General features: G+C 44.7%; 1 protein-coding gene across 6 annotated transcripts in view; it reads left to right on the forward strand.

Moving 5' to 3' along the window:
- LOC127004507 (uncharacterized) overlaps positions 1-13,649 on the forward strand; it is a 129,874-nt gene that overhangs the window by 106,354 nt on the left and 9,871 nt on the right. For 2 of the 6 annotated variants that reach the window (XM_050872297.1, XM_050872296.1), the window contains exon 2: positions 9,280-9,489. The exons of the other annotated variants lie outside the window; for them this stretch is intronic. The gene's annotated coding sequence lies outside the window, so the exon portion shown is untranslated. The remainder of the gene's footprint in view (positions 1-9,279; positions 9,490-13,649) is intronic. 6 annotated transcript variants of the gene reach the window in all.

The following is a 13,649-nucleotide window of genomic DNA, read 5'->3' on the forward strand; positions in this document are numbered from 1 at the left end:
GTAAGTAGAAAGGAGTTGTTTACAGGTGTCAGTATATAAGTATAGGGTGGATAGGATGTGTGGAGCATGTGGAGGTGGGCGAGATGTGTGGATGTATGTCAGTGGGAGAGCGGGCTTGGATGGGTGGAGCGAGGGTGGCGGTTTGGGTGTGGGCAAGGGTGGGGTCTGGCCAGGAGCCATGTCGGAGAGGAAGGGAGGGAGGGAGAGAGGTAAGGAGTGAGGGGAGAGAGGGAGGGAGGGAGAACTGGTCGATACTCTCCTCTTTCCGGCTGCTCCTCCGTCTGACTCTCCTCCACCCCCCTCTCCCCTCCCCTCACTTCACTTGCTTCCCCCCAACTTCTCCTCCTCCACCTCCTACTCCTACTCCAACTCCTCCTCCTTCTTCTCACTCTTCATACTCTCCTCCCCTGCATTTCTCTCCTCCGCCTTCCTCTCCTTATCGTTCCTCTCAGTTCCACTCTTCCTTCCTCCTTACCTCTTCTTTATCAGCCTCTTCTTTTCTTCCTTCGTCCACTCTCCCTCTCTCTCCCCTCATTTTCTCTGTCTCTCCCTTCTCTCTCTCTTTTCTTTGTTCAGCATCTCCTAAAAGAAACCTTGACCGTGTTCAGTATTTTTATTTCATTATTTCTTTCTCTCCTCTTACTACTACTGCTCCTCTTCCCTCTCCTCTTCCTCCTCCTCCTCGTCCTCGTACTCCTCACCTTTTTTCTGCTTGCTCCCTCTCTTCCGGTTCCTCACCAACAACACAATTTTCAAAGACAGGCACGAGCCGCTAAAATATCCAGATCAAGCAGGTTATATTTTTCTTTTTTCTTCTTCTCCTCCTCCTCGTCTCACCTTTTCCTACTCGCTCTTTCTCTTCCTGTTCCTTTACAACAACACAAATTTTAAGGACAAACACGAACCGGTAATTTCAGATCAAGCAGGTAATCTTTCTTTCTATCCTTAATTATTCCTTCTCTTTCCTGTCTTTCTCCTCCTCGCCCTGGTTCTCCTAATCCTTCTCTACCTCCTCCTTCCCTTCCTGTTCTTCACCACCAACTCGTATTTCAAGGGCAAACACGAGTCCATAAATAATGCAAATCAAGCAGGCAATATTTCTTTTCTCCTCGTACTTACTCTTTCTTTCCCTGACCTTCTCCTCATTCTGGTCTTAATCCTTCTCTTCCTACTCCTGTTCCTCCTGTTCCCCACCAACAACACATATTTCAAGGACAAACACGAGTCAATAAATGATACTGGTCAAGCAGGTATTACTTCAGGCAGGTAATATGTCAGGTGCTCACAGCGGTACTTTACTTGATTAAAGGTGTACAAGTCAGGTGTGGGGCCAATGAACCACGCACCCCGAGTTGATTCCTTGCGCTTCACCTTTTTTTTAATACAACTCCTTCATGACACAGAGAGCTTGGGGAAAATTTATCGCCTCGCAAAAGCGTCTGATTATGATCCTGGTCTTAACCCAACTTTCAGTGACAAGAGTAATGGCAATAAAAAAAGCCACTCAGAGATTTAAATGAAAGGAGAAACCGCCGAAAGCTTGAAATTATGAGGGGGGAAAAAGTGCGGCAAACAAGAAATAGCTTTTAGAGAGAAACTTAAGTGGAAAGTCGTAAAAATAATGCAAATGGCGGATAATACTGAGATTGAACTGAAATATGACGGGGCTGGAAGAGCATTAATATCTGTGATGTGGTGCAAAAAATCGCTGTTTAATCATTTATATGGACTGATAGCGTGATTTATGCAGTCTGACTCTCCCCCCTCCCTCCCTCTCTCCCTCCCCCCCTCCCTCCCTGCCTCCACTCTCTCGCTTTTCTCACCCTCGTGCCTGCCTGCCTGTCTCTCCCTCTCTTCATTCCACCCGCAAACGTCGCTTTCTAGATGAGCCCTGCAAAAATGATGATTCTCTCTCTCTCTCTCTCTCTCTCTCTCTCTCTCTCTCTCTCTCTCTCTCTCTCTCTCTCTCTCTCTCTCTCTCTCTCTCTCTCTCTCTCTCTCTCTCTCTCTCTCTCTCTCTCTCTCTCTCTCTCTCTCTCTCTCTCTCTCTCTCTCTCTCTCTCTCTCTCTCTCTCTCTCTCTCTCTCTCTCTCTCTCTCTCTCTCTCTCACACTCACACACACAAACACTTGACTTCCTCGTTATGTTCAAGTATTCACTGTATGACAAAAGAGCGATATTTTTTTTTTTATTTAACATAATTTCTTCTTTTGTTTACCTCCTTGATTCCCACTCGATGTTTCTTTTTAATTCTTTCGTTTAGCACTTTTTCTTTCTCCGCTTCCTTTCTTCGTTTTTTTTTTTTCTTTCCTGCTTCCTTCTTGCCTTTCTTTTGTCTCTCCCTCTCCTGTCTTTATTGTTACCTCATTTTATTTCCTTTTCTTGTTGCAGCCGTACTTCCTCACCCCTGTCCTTCCTTTCTTCCTACCTTTCTTCCTTCATTCCTTCCTCCCATCCTTCCTTCCTTCCTTACTTCCTTCTTCCGTTCCTTCCTTCCTTCCTACCTTCATTCATTCCTTCCTTTTCATCCTTCCTTCCTTCCTTACTTCCTTCTTCCGTTCCTTCCTTCCTTCCTTCTTCCTTCATTCCTCCCTTCCTTCCTTCTTCTTTTCCTTCCTTCCTTACTTCCTCCCTTCCTTCCTTTTTCCTTGCCTTCCTACCTTCCTTCCTTCCTCCCTTACCGCCTCCCTTCCTTCCTTACTTCCTCCCTTCCTTCCTTCCTTTCTGCCTTCCTTCCTTGCATTCTTACTTTTTCTCTCCTTCCATGCTTTCTTCTCTATTGTTCACTCTCCAGTTTGTCATTTTATTTTCCTCCTCTTTTACTTCCTTTGCTCTTCATATCTTCTCCGTTTATGTCTTCCCCTTATTTTCTCGCATTTCTCCCTCCTCCTCCACTTCCTGTCTAGCATTCCTTCTCATTCCTACCCCAGTCTGCATTCCTGTCTGCCCCATCCTCCTCACTCATCGTATTGTCTCATTTTCCTTCTTTTTTTTATATTTCTCCTTCATATTTTTCATTCTTTATTAACAGTCTTCAGCCTCCTTCGTTTCCGTCGTCAACCCTTTATTCAGTTTTCTTTGCACTCATTTTCCTTTTTTTTTTCCTTTCGGCTTTTTTCCTTGCCGCTTTTTACTGCTTTTTCCAACAAGATATATATTGCTTTTTTTTCTATGTTTCCTCCATCTCCTCCTCCTCCTCCTCCTCTTCACTCCTCACTCCTTTCATCTATTCAATTTCCTCTATCTCTTTAATCCAACTCTTTCTCCCTTTCCCCTTCACCTCCCTTTCGTCCACTCTTCCCTTCCCTTCCGTTCCCTCCCGCTCCCCTTCCGTCCAGTCCCTTTGCCTCCCTCATCGTTATTCAATTACTCGCGGCAGGTTTATCCTTCTTTATCCCTCTTTAAGCCTACCTGTCCCTCTTACTTTCCTCCCATCCATCTCCTACACATGTACGACCCCGCTGCCTCTCCCTCCTTCCCTCTCTGCCTCACCGCCTCTCTCCCTCTCTGTCTCTCGTTCTCTCTAATGCTTCTTTTTCCTTCTGCCAGTCTATTTCCACTTAATACTTAATGGCTTTTTTTCTTTCCTCTCTTTCCCTTCATTCCTTCTTTCCTACATGCTTGCTTCTTCTTTCTCTTCTTCCTCCTCCTCATCCTCCTCCTCCTCCTCCTCCTCCTCCTCCTCCTCCTTGTCTGCATCATTTATCTCCAGAACTTCCTCACTTTTTTGGCAAACCCTCTCCTCTCTCTCTCTCTCTCTCTCTCTCTCTCTCTCTCTCTCTCTCTCTCTCTCTCTCTCTCTCTCTCTCTCTCTCTCTCTCTCTCTCTCTCTCTCTCTCTCTCTCTCTCTCTCTCTCTCTCTCTCTCTCTCTCTCTCTCTCTCTCTCTCTCTCTCTCTCTCTCTCTCTCTCTCTCTCTCTCTCTCTCTCTCTCTCTCTCTCTCTCTCTCTCTCTCTCTCTCTCTCTCTCTCTCTCTCTCTCTCTCTCTCTCTCTCTCTCTCTCTCTCTCTCTCTCTCTCTCTCTCTCTCTCTCTCTCTCTCTCTCTCTCTCTCTCTCTCTCTCTCTCTCTCTCTCTCTCTCTCTCTCTCTCTCTCTCTCTCTCTCTCTATCTCTCTATCTCTGTCTCTCTCTCTCTCTCTCTCTCTCTCTATCTCTCTCTCTCTCTCTCTCTCTCTCTCTCTCTCTCTCTCTCTCTCTCTCTCTCTCTCTCTCGTCCTCGTTCTCATTGCTTCCTCCTCCTCCTCCTCTTCCTCCTCTCCCCGCCCTTCCCTCCTCCTCCCGGTTCTCCCCCCTACTCCTCCCTCCTCCTCTTCCCCATCTTCATTATACTTATCCACCTTTGTCACTTCTTTCTGCTTCTTTTTATCGGGACAATCACTTTTATCGGATGGAGAAGAGGGGAAAAGAATATTTATGATGATTGCAATAGTGACAATCATAATAATAATAATAATAATAATAATAATAATAATAATAACAAAGGCAATTCATGAGTCAGACATGTAAATAAAAACACGGTATTAGATCACTTTTTGCGATCGTGCAGTCTCGAACCTCCCGTTGATATCCATTTCGCCCCTTTCCTTCCACCCTCACATGAAGAATAGAGAAAAGAAATACTTAACACGGACCAGACAAACGACGCGCCGCTGTCTCAATTCCACGATAATAAAATGTGCGAGTCTAGTTATTTCGGGATCATAATTCTTTTTTACAATCCTGTGTGTGTGTGTGTGTGTGTGTGTGTGTGTCCCTATGACCCTCCAGGCCAAGCAATGACATATTGGTATTTTCGGACGCCTGTGATTAATTACGTGACCCATTTGAGTGTGTTGGGATGAGCGGGTGGGTCTCTCTCTCTCTCTCTCTCTCTCTCTCTCTCTCTCTCTCTCTCTCTCTCTCTCTCTCTCTCTCTCTCTCTCTCTCTCTCTCTCTCTCTCTCTCTCTCTCTCTCTCTCTCTCTCTCTCTCTCTCTCTCTCCCTCTCTCCCACACAGGTTCGTTCACGTTAGGCTGCCTTACACCACATGTGACGTCACCCCCATTGCATCACTTTCCTCTAGAGTTACACCCTAAAACCAGGCACGCCCCGCCCATCCCCGCCCCGCCGCGCCCCGCATTGCCCCGCCCCGCCCCACCCTCTCCTCTGCATGTTGTAGCCATAACCATAAGCATAATTACGTAACAAGTCGAGGACCGACACTCAGACTTAATCCACCCAGCGGTATTCTTTCTTCCTGACCTTTGTATTTTTGTGTAGTAACCTTTTTATAGTTTTTTTTTTGTACCAACTGCATTTGTTCCGTGTACTGGGCTTACTGAAATTCAACCCCTTACCTCTCATATCCATCATTTAATTCGTTGCTGAAAAAAAAAATTCTTTCATACAAGGAGCGCACGGTTTCTATAAATAATATAATATGTGGTTTGGGTTGGTCGAGGAAAGGTCATAGGTAAACGCTGCAGGTCTCCTACGTATATGCATGAATAATTATATAGAATTGCGTGTGTGTGTGTGTGTGTGTGTGTGTGTGTGTGTGTGTGTGTGTGTGTGTGGAGGGGAGAAAGAGGAATAGAAAGAGACAGACACAGACACAGAGGGATAGACAAACAGACAGACAGAAACACATACAAGAAGACAGAAGCAGACACTGAGAATTCCTACACCATGACCGATACAAACTTACGAAGGTAGTGACGGCTAGACACAGGGAGACAGGCAGGCAGATAGACAGACGGAGAGTGAGGGAATCTACACACACATAAAGATACAGAAAGTAGTCACATTAAGAACGCCGGCAGATCGATACTTGTCACCGCGCAGCAACGCAGAAACACACACACACACACACACACACACACACACACACACACACACACAATATTACTGCAAACTTAATTAAGGACAGGAAGGTAAACACACGCACATTCACTCACTCACCCACTCAAACAAACAAACAAGCAAACACGTGCGCGTCCGCAGAACAAACGAACACGCTTACCTAATTAGTTTGAACAAAAAGAATTCACACAGCGTTGCAAATTCCGAGAGGCAGAATGAGAGGCAGACAAACGGATATGAAAGTACAGACAGAAGGACTTATCTAATAACTCACCTGGGACAACGAAAGAGACAGCAAATAGAGGATAAAAATAACCTGATGAATATTAATGATCCACGAAAGCATAATAAAACAGGAAGTATGAGGGCGAGACTTACTTACACAACAGTAGACGAAGACCCAACTTAACATACACACACACATAACGAACACACACACACACACACACACACACACACACCAATATAAAGAAACACGGTGGAAAGCTTGACGATAACTTGACACTAACAAGACTGAAAAAAGAGTGACAAGTGGCAAAAGATAAACACAGGAAAAAGGTAGACATCAAGAAGACAGACAGAATGACCGAAAGAGATCGATGAGAGAGAGAGAAACCAGGAAGGGAGACTGACAGACTGGCTTATAAACATTAAGCAAATTGGAGACAGCGAGAGAGAGAGAGAGGGCAGGGCTGGTGCAGTGGGGTGAGCCTGATCAGGGTGGGGTAGGGTGAGGGAGGAAGAAAGGAGAGAGGAGAGGGCGCCTGCAGTGGTGTGTTAGTGATCGATATGCAACAAGTAAGCGACGAACCTCCCTCCCTACCTGGTCACTCACATACAACAGGTAGACGAGAGAGAGAGAGAGAGAGAGAGGGGGGGGGGGGGCTGAATTATTGATACGTTAACCTAGAGAGAATGGTAATTACACTCACGCATGGGAAAATAATGACCCTTGCATCGACTAACGAGCCCGGGAAGGTGGAGGGCCTGAGGGCGTCCCGGTAGCGGCGTCGGGAACTACATTTCTCTTCCCCACCTTTGCGGTCTTAGTTCCTGTCCCGATAACTCACGGCTTTTTATTTACTTGGTTATTTACTTTCTCTCTCTCTCTCTCTCTCTCTCTCTCTCTCTCTCTCTCTCTCTCTCTCTCTCTCTCTCTCTCTCTCTCTATCTCTCTCTCTCTCTCTCTCTCTCTCTCTCTCTCTCTCTCTCTCTCTCTCTCTCTCTCTCTCTCTCTCTCTCTCTCTCTCTCTCTCTCTCTCTCTCTCTCTCTCTCTCTCTCAATATGTTTATTAATGGAAATTGTTAATGTTTTCATCCTGTTCTGGTTCTTTTACTCCTCTTTCGTCGTCTTCTTTTTACTTTTTTTTCTTATTTGTTCTTTTTTTCCTCTTCTTTTCCATCTTCTTTTTCTTCTCTCTCGTCTTATTCTTACTTGTTTTTTTTCTCGTTTTCTTTTTCTTCATATTTTTCTTCCTCGTGTTCTTCTTTTCCATCTTTATGTTCTTCTTGTTCTTCTCATTCTTCTTCTCCTTCTTCTTCTCTTTCTTCGTCCCACTCTGTTATGGCTGTCTATTGGTGCTGCTCTTCCTTTCTATTTGATCATATTTAATCACTGATGCTGTCAAGAGTTACGGTTAATTTTTGAGTGTGTGTTTTCTTCCCTTTGGTGGTATACGATACTTTGTGTGTCTTGTTTGGTTACTTTGACCTAAGAATGTGCGTCTTTGTTTTCTTAACCTTTGATTTTCTTTGTTTCCTTCTTATTCCTCATCTTATATATTTTTGTTCAGTTTTAGCTTTTCATTTTTTATTATGTTTTTTTTAGCATTCTTCCTATTAGTCTTTTTCCATTTTCCCACTGTTGATTTTCTAATAGTATTTTCTCCTCGTCTTCATCTTTTGTTTGTAATATTTATAAATCTTCATCTCTTACTTTCTTTTCGAGTCCCTATACTTACCTGTCTGTCTGTGTAACACTTTATCTGTCTTTTTTTATTTGTGTCTGTATCTCTGTTTTCAATTTGTGTGTCTTTGTCTCTGTCTGTATGTCTTTGCTCTTATGTGTCGCTCAATCTGCCTTTTTCATAAGTTCTTTGGTCTGTCTGTCTGTTTGTCTTTTTAATCTGTTTATGTCTGTCTGTCTGCCTCTGTGTCTGTCTATTTGTGGTTTGTCTGTGTGTGTCTGTGAATCTGTCTGTCTGTCTGTCTGTTTGTGTTTGTCTATATGTTTGCCGTGCTGTCGAGGTCTCTCTCAGGGGTTGAAGATCCATCAGTGAAAACAAAATCTTGACCGTGTTTGGCTGGATTAACTCAGATTCTTGTTTGCCATCTCATTTTCTCTCTCTCTCTCTCTCTCTCTCTCTCTCTCTCTCTCTCTCTCTCTCTCTCTCTCTCTCTCTCTCTCTCTCTCTCTCTCTCTCTCTCTCTCTCTCTCTCTCTCTCTCTCTCTCTCTCTCTCTCTCTCTCTCTCTCTCTCTCTCTCTCTCTCTCTCTCTCTCTCTCTCTCTCTCTCTCTCTCTCTCTCTCTCTCTCTCTCTCTCTCTCTCTCTCTCTCTCTCTCTCTCTCTCTCTCTCTCTCTCTCTCTCTCTCTCTCTCTCTCTCTCTCTCTCACACACACACACACACACACACACACACACACACACACACACAAACAAGCAAACACACGTCCACACACTTACACCCCCCCCTTCCCACACACACACGTACACACTTACACCCACACGCACGCACGCACGTAGGCACGCACGAACACTCTGGGATGGACAGGCACCGTGCGATAATAGTGAAAGCGATGGTGACCTGCTTTTTAGGTTGATAAATAAAACAGGTAAAATAGATGTCAGCCGTGTGCTTTTAGTGTGTTATGATAGTAATCCTGCTAATGTATATCAGTGTATATTATTAGAGCTAAAATTATTATTATTATTATTATTATTATTATTATTATTATTATTATTATTATTATTATTATTATTATTATTATTATTATTATTAGTGCTATTATTAATGTTAAAAGTTTACCAGTACCTTTTATTTGCCTTTAAATGCCTATATGAAGTGTAAATGCTAATACCTTAACACAGCATTTCCAGCTTTCAGTGTGTTGAGCTCCTAGATGACAAACTCACATTTTATAATTTCCTTTATCATTTGAGATAGCGCGTAGTGTATATAGTGTATAAGTTCTCCCTTTTAACACTCAGTTCTGTAATGCATACCTTAACTCATTTCCGTTCCGTGTACATGTGTTGGTGTTTATGTGTGGACTTCAGGCGGGCGGGGAGGAGGGTGGACGGCTGGGCTGCACGAGCTAACCCTTCCAGCCCAGCATCGCCCCCTCCCGCCCTGCCCCCCACCCCCACTAGCCACCACCACCACTAGCCACCACCACCACCACCACAAAATAATAAAGGCAACGTCAACTTTACAGACGAAGGAGGAGGAGGAGGCTTAACATAGCGAGGGGCCAACCCACTCATTATCTGGTCTGGTGTCTGTCTGGTCAAGATATAGAGAAATTGAGAGGCGGGCAGAGACACAGAGAGAGACAGTCCCACGTACGTCGCTGCCTCACCTGACACACTTACACCTGGAGTCACCTGGTGCTCCTCCTTCGTCCCTTGGGTGGCGGCTGACAGTGGTAATGGTGACGCTACTTGTTGATATTGGTTTATTCTTACATTATATTCATCAGTTTGGAGTTTTTGGGTGATTTGATGCATTGTGCTGACGTTGCTCCCCTTGTTGCTGCTCGATCTATTTCTGCTTGGTGTTCTCTCTCATTGCTTTCCCTTCTGCTTCCTTCACTTCAGTCTTTTGCTCGTCCTGTTTCTGCTTAGTCATCTTACCTCTCTGCTTTCCCTTCTGCTTCCTTCATTTCAGTCTTTTGCTCGTCCTGTTTCTGCTTAGTCATCTTACCTCTCTGCTTTCCCTTCTGCTTCCTTCATTTCAGTCTTTTGCTCGTCTTGTTTCTGCTTAGTCATCTTACCCCTCTGCTTTCCCTTCTGCTTCCTTCATTTCAATCTTTTGTTCGTCCTGTTTCTGCTTAGTCATCTTACCTCTCTCTGCTTTCCCTTCTGCTTCCTTCACTTCAGTCTTTTGTTCGTCATATTTCAGCTTGGTGTTCTTCCTTGTAACTGCTCTCCCTTCTGCTTTCTTTATTTCGTTCTATCTATTTCGTTCTATCTACGCTTGGTCTTCTTATCTCTCACTGCTTTCTCTTCTTCCTTCATTTCAATCTTTCGCTCGTCCTATTTCTGCTTCGCCTTCTTCCCTCTCACTGCTTTCCCTTCTGCTTTCTTCATTTCACTCTTCCTTGCTCTTGCTGTGTCCTTTTCTGTGTTTTAGAGCATTTGAGGTTTGGTGATGTGCTGTGCTGATGTTGTTCCTTTGCCTGCTCCTCTGTTTCTTCTCGTCTTTCTGCTTGGTCTTCTACCCTCTCCCTGCTTTCACTTCTGCTTCCTTTATTTTATTCTCCCTCATCTTGCTATCTCCTTCGCTGTATGTATTGGAGCACTTGAGGTTTGATGATGCTTTCTTCTGATGTTCCTATGTCTGCCTGTTCTCCATCTCTCTTTGCCTGCCCTCAACTTCTCTCTCCCGGTCTTCTCTTTTTCTTCTGGTATAAATTTAATCTGTTAGAGTTTGGTGGTGTGTTGTCCTGTTGATGCTGGTCCTGTGTCTGCCTCCTCTCTAATATCTCTCTGCCTTCCCTCTAACTCTCTCCCAGTCATCTCTTTTTTTTCTCGTATAAATTTAATCTGCTAGAGTTTGGTGGTGTGTTGTGCTGGTGTCGTTCCTGTGTCTGCCTGCTCTCTCTCTCTCTCTCTCTCTCTCTCTCTCTCTCTCTCTCTCTCTCTCTCTCTCTCTCTCTCTCTCTCTCTCTCTCTCTCTCTCTCTCTCTCTCTCTCTCTCTCTCTCTCTCTCTCTCTCTCTCTCTCTCTCTCTCTCTCTCTCTCTCTCTCTCTCTCTCTCTCTCTCTCTCTCTCTCTCTCTCTCTCTGCCCTTTAACTCTCTCCTAATCTTCTCTTTTTCTTCTCGTATAAATTTAATCTGCTAGAGTTTGGCGGTGTTGTGTTGTCCTGTTAATGGTTCCTTTGCGTGACCTCTCTCCGCTTGTCTTTGTGATCCCTCCTCCACTCCGCTCCTCCCTCCGCCTTTCCCTGTTATGTTCCCATTTACTTACTCCTTGTTTTACCTCTTCATTCTCCTCCTCTTTGTTTGTTCCACTTTCTTCCTGGTGATGTTGCTTCCCTTCGCCTCATCCCTTCCACTGTCTTTCCTTATTATTTTTTTCTTTTTTTGTCCCTTCTTCTACCTCTTTATTCTCCTCCACTTTGTTTGTTCCACTTTCTTCCTGGTGATGTTGCTTCCCTTCGCCTCACCCCTTCCACTGTTTTTCCTTATTATTCTTTTTTTCATTTACTTATCCTTTATTCTACCATTTTATTTTCCTCCACTTTGTTCCATTTCCTCCCTGGTGATGCTGCTTATGCTTCTGTTTCTGCTTCTGCCTCTGTTTCTCCTCTCTTATCTGTTTCTCTCTCGCATCCCTTCCCATTGTCTCTCCCTTCATCTTCCTTCTCAGTTTCATTTTTATTCTTCCTCCTACATCTTCACTAATTCCATGATACAGTTTTTCCTCCTTTTCTTTCCCCCGTTCTTCGTCTTCCGCCTCATTCTTCTTCCTTTAGGTAATCCATTCCCCATTCTGTATTCATTTATCTTGTCCGTGTGTTTTCTTTTCATTTTCATTCTTCTTAATCTCTTGTTCGTCTCTTGTCCTCTTCTTTTCTATCATACAACGCCTTTTCTTTGTCCCTCTCTCATCTCCACCTCTTCCCCCTCTTCTGCCTGCTCTTCTGCCTTCTCTTTCATTTGCTTTGTCTCCTCCATTCACTTTGTCTCCTCCTCCTCCGTCATTCTCTTTGTCTCATCCTCCTTCTCCTCCTCCATCCTCTGTCTCCTCCTTCTCCTGCTCCCTCATTCACTTTGTCTCCTCCTCCTCCGTCATTCTCTTTGTCTCCTCCTCCTCCTTCTCCTCCTTCTCCATCTTCTGTCTCCTCCTTCTCCTGCTCCCTCATTCTCTTTGTCTCTTTCTCCTCCTTTTTGTCTACTCCTCCTCCTCTTCATCATCACCTACCCTCCATTTCCCTGCTTTATCTCCCCTCAAGCCCACACAAACACTCCACAATATATTTCTCTTCCCTCATCCGTGTGATTATTATGGTTGGACACCCCTTTTACCTCCCCTCTCTCTCACCCTCGCTAGTCCTCCCTTCTCCCTTCTCCCTTCCCCTTCCCTTTCCCCCTTCCCCTCATGCATAAACATCCCATCGCCTTTGCATTCCTCCTTTTCCAATCTCGTTTCAACCTCCCTCAAATATGTTTTACCTTTTCTTTCCTCTCGTTTCGCACCAGCTTTATTTTCCCCTGTCACTTTATTTCCTCTAATCGCCCCTTCCCTCTCTTTATCTTTCCTCTTCCTCATTTGTTTCCCGTCATCTTCTTTCCTTTCTCTTCCCTCTTCCTCCTTTTCTCCCCTAATCTCCCACACTTTCTCTTGCTTCTTTCTACTTTTTCTTTCTCATCCCCCTCTCATTTACTCTTCCCTCTTTCTCCTTTTATTTCCCCTCACTCTCCCCTCCCTTTCTCTTCTCTTTTCCTCCCGTTCTTACCAGCTTTATTTTCTTTCCTCCCCCCTAACTTTCTCTTCCCTCTTCCTCCCTTTTCCCCTCATCCCCCCTCACTTTCTCTTCCTCTTTTCCTCTCATTCTCACCAGTTTTATTTCCCCTCTTCATCCCTTCACTTTCTCCTCCCTCTTCCTCCTATACTTTCACTCAATCCCCCTCACTCATTCTTCCTCTTCGTCTTCTTCTCGTGAACATACATCCCTCCACCTTTTGCTGTAGCCATTCGTCCTCCCTCGATTCCCCCCTCCTTCCCGTTCTTCCTAGCCCTACCTCCCCCTCCCCTCCCCCTCCCCTCTTCACCATCACTGTTTCCTCTTCCCTCACCCTCATCTCCTCATGCATATCAGACTCTCTCTCTCACTTCCTCCTCCTCCTCCTCCTCCTCCTCCTCCTCATTCAGTTTTGATTTTGCCTCTTCTAGTATGCATCGCTTACATTTATTTTCATCTGACTAACATGACTTCCCCTTTCCCTATTCCCTATTCTTCAAGCACACACCCTCCTCCACCTTTGCTGTTCCTCCTGTTATATTATTCATTCCTCCTCCTCCTCCTCCTCCTCCTCATTCAATTTTGATTTTGCCTCTTCTAGTATGCATTACCTACTTTTATTTCCATTCTGACTAACATGACTTCCCCTTTCCCTATTCCCTTTTCTTCAAGCACACACCCTCCTCCACCGTTGCTGTTCCTCCTGTTATATTATCCATTCCTCCTCCTCTTCCTTCTCCTCCTCCTAATGCGTTTTACCTTTCCTTCCTTTCCTTTCTTCATAGCTTTGCCTTCTCTCTTATTCTCTTATCCATTCACATTGTTTTTCTCCCTCCTCATGCATAAACATTCCACTGTCTTTGCTCTTCCTCCTCCTCCTCCTCCTCCTCCAATATCGATTCTTCCTTCCTGAGATATGTGTTACCTCTCCTTTCTTCCCGTCCTTCCCAGCTTTATTTCCTCCCACTTCGACTTTCTTCCCCTTCAGCTCCTGCATATACATCCCGGCGCCTTCACTATTCGTCCTGTCTCAATACCAATTCAGAATCCATTGAATATGTTATACCTTGACGTCCTTCCTTTCGTCCTGCTTCCCTTTACGTATAGACTCGCTCTT

The sequence above is a fragment of the Eriocheir sinensis genome, chromosome 28 (genome assembly GCF_024679095.1).
Source record: "Eriocheir sinensis breed Jianghai 21 chromosome 28, ASM2467909v1, whole genome shotgun sequence".
Taxonomy (NCBI): Eukaryota; Metazoa; Arthropoda; class Malacostraca; order Decapoda; family Varunidae; genus Eriocheir; species Eriocheir sinensis.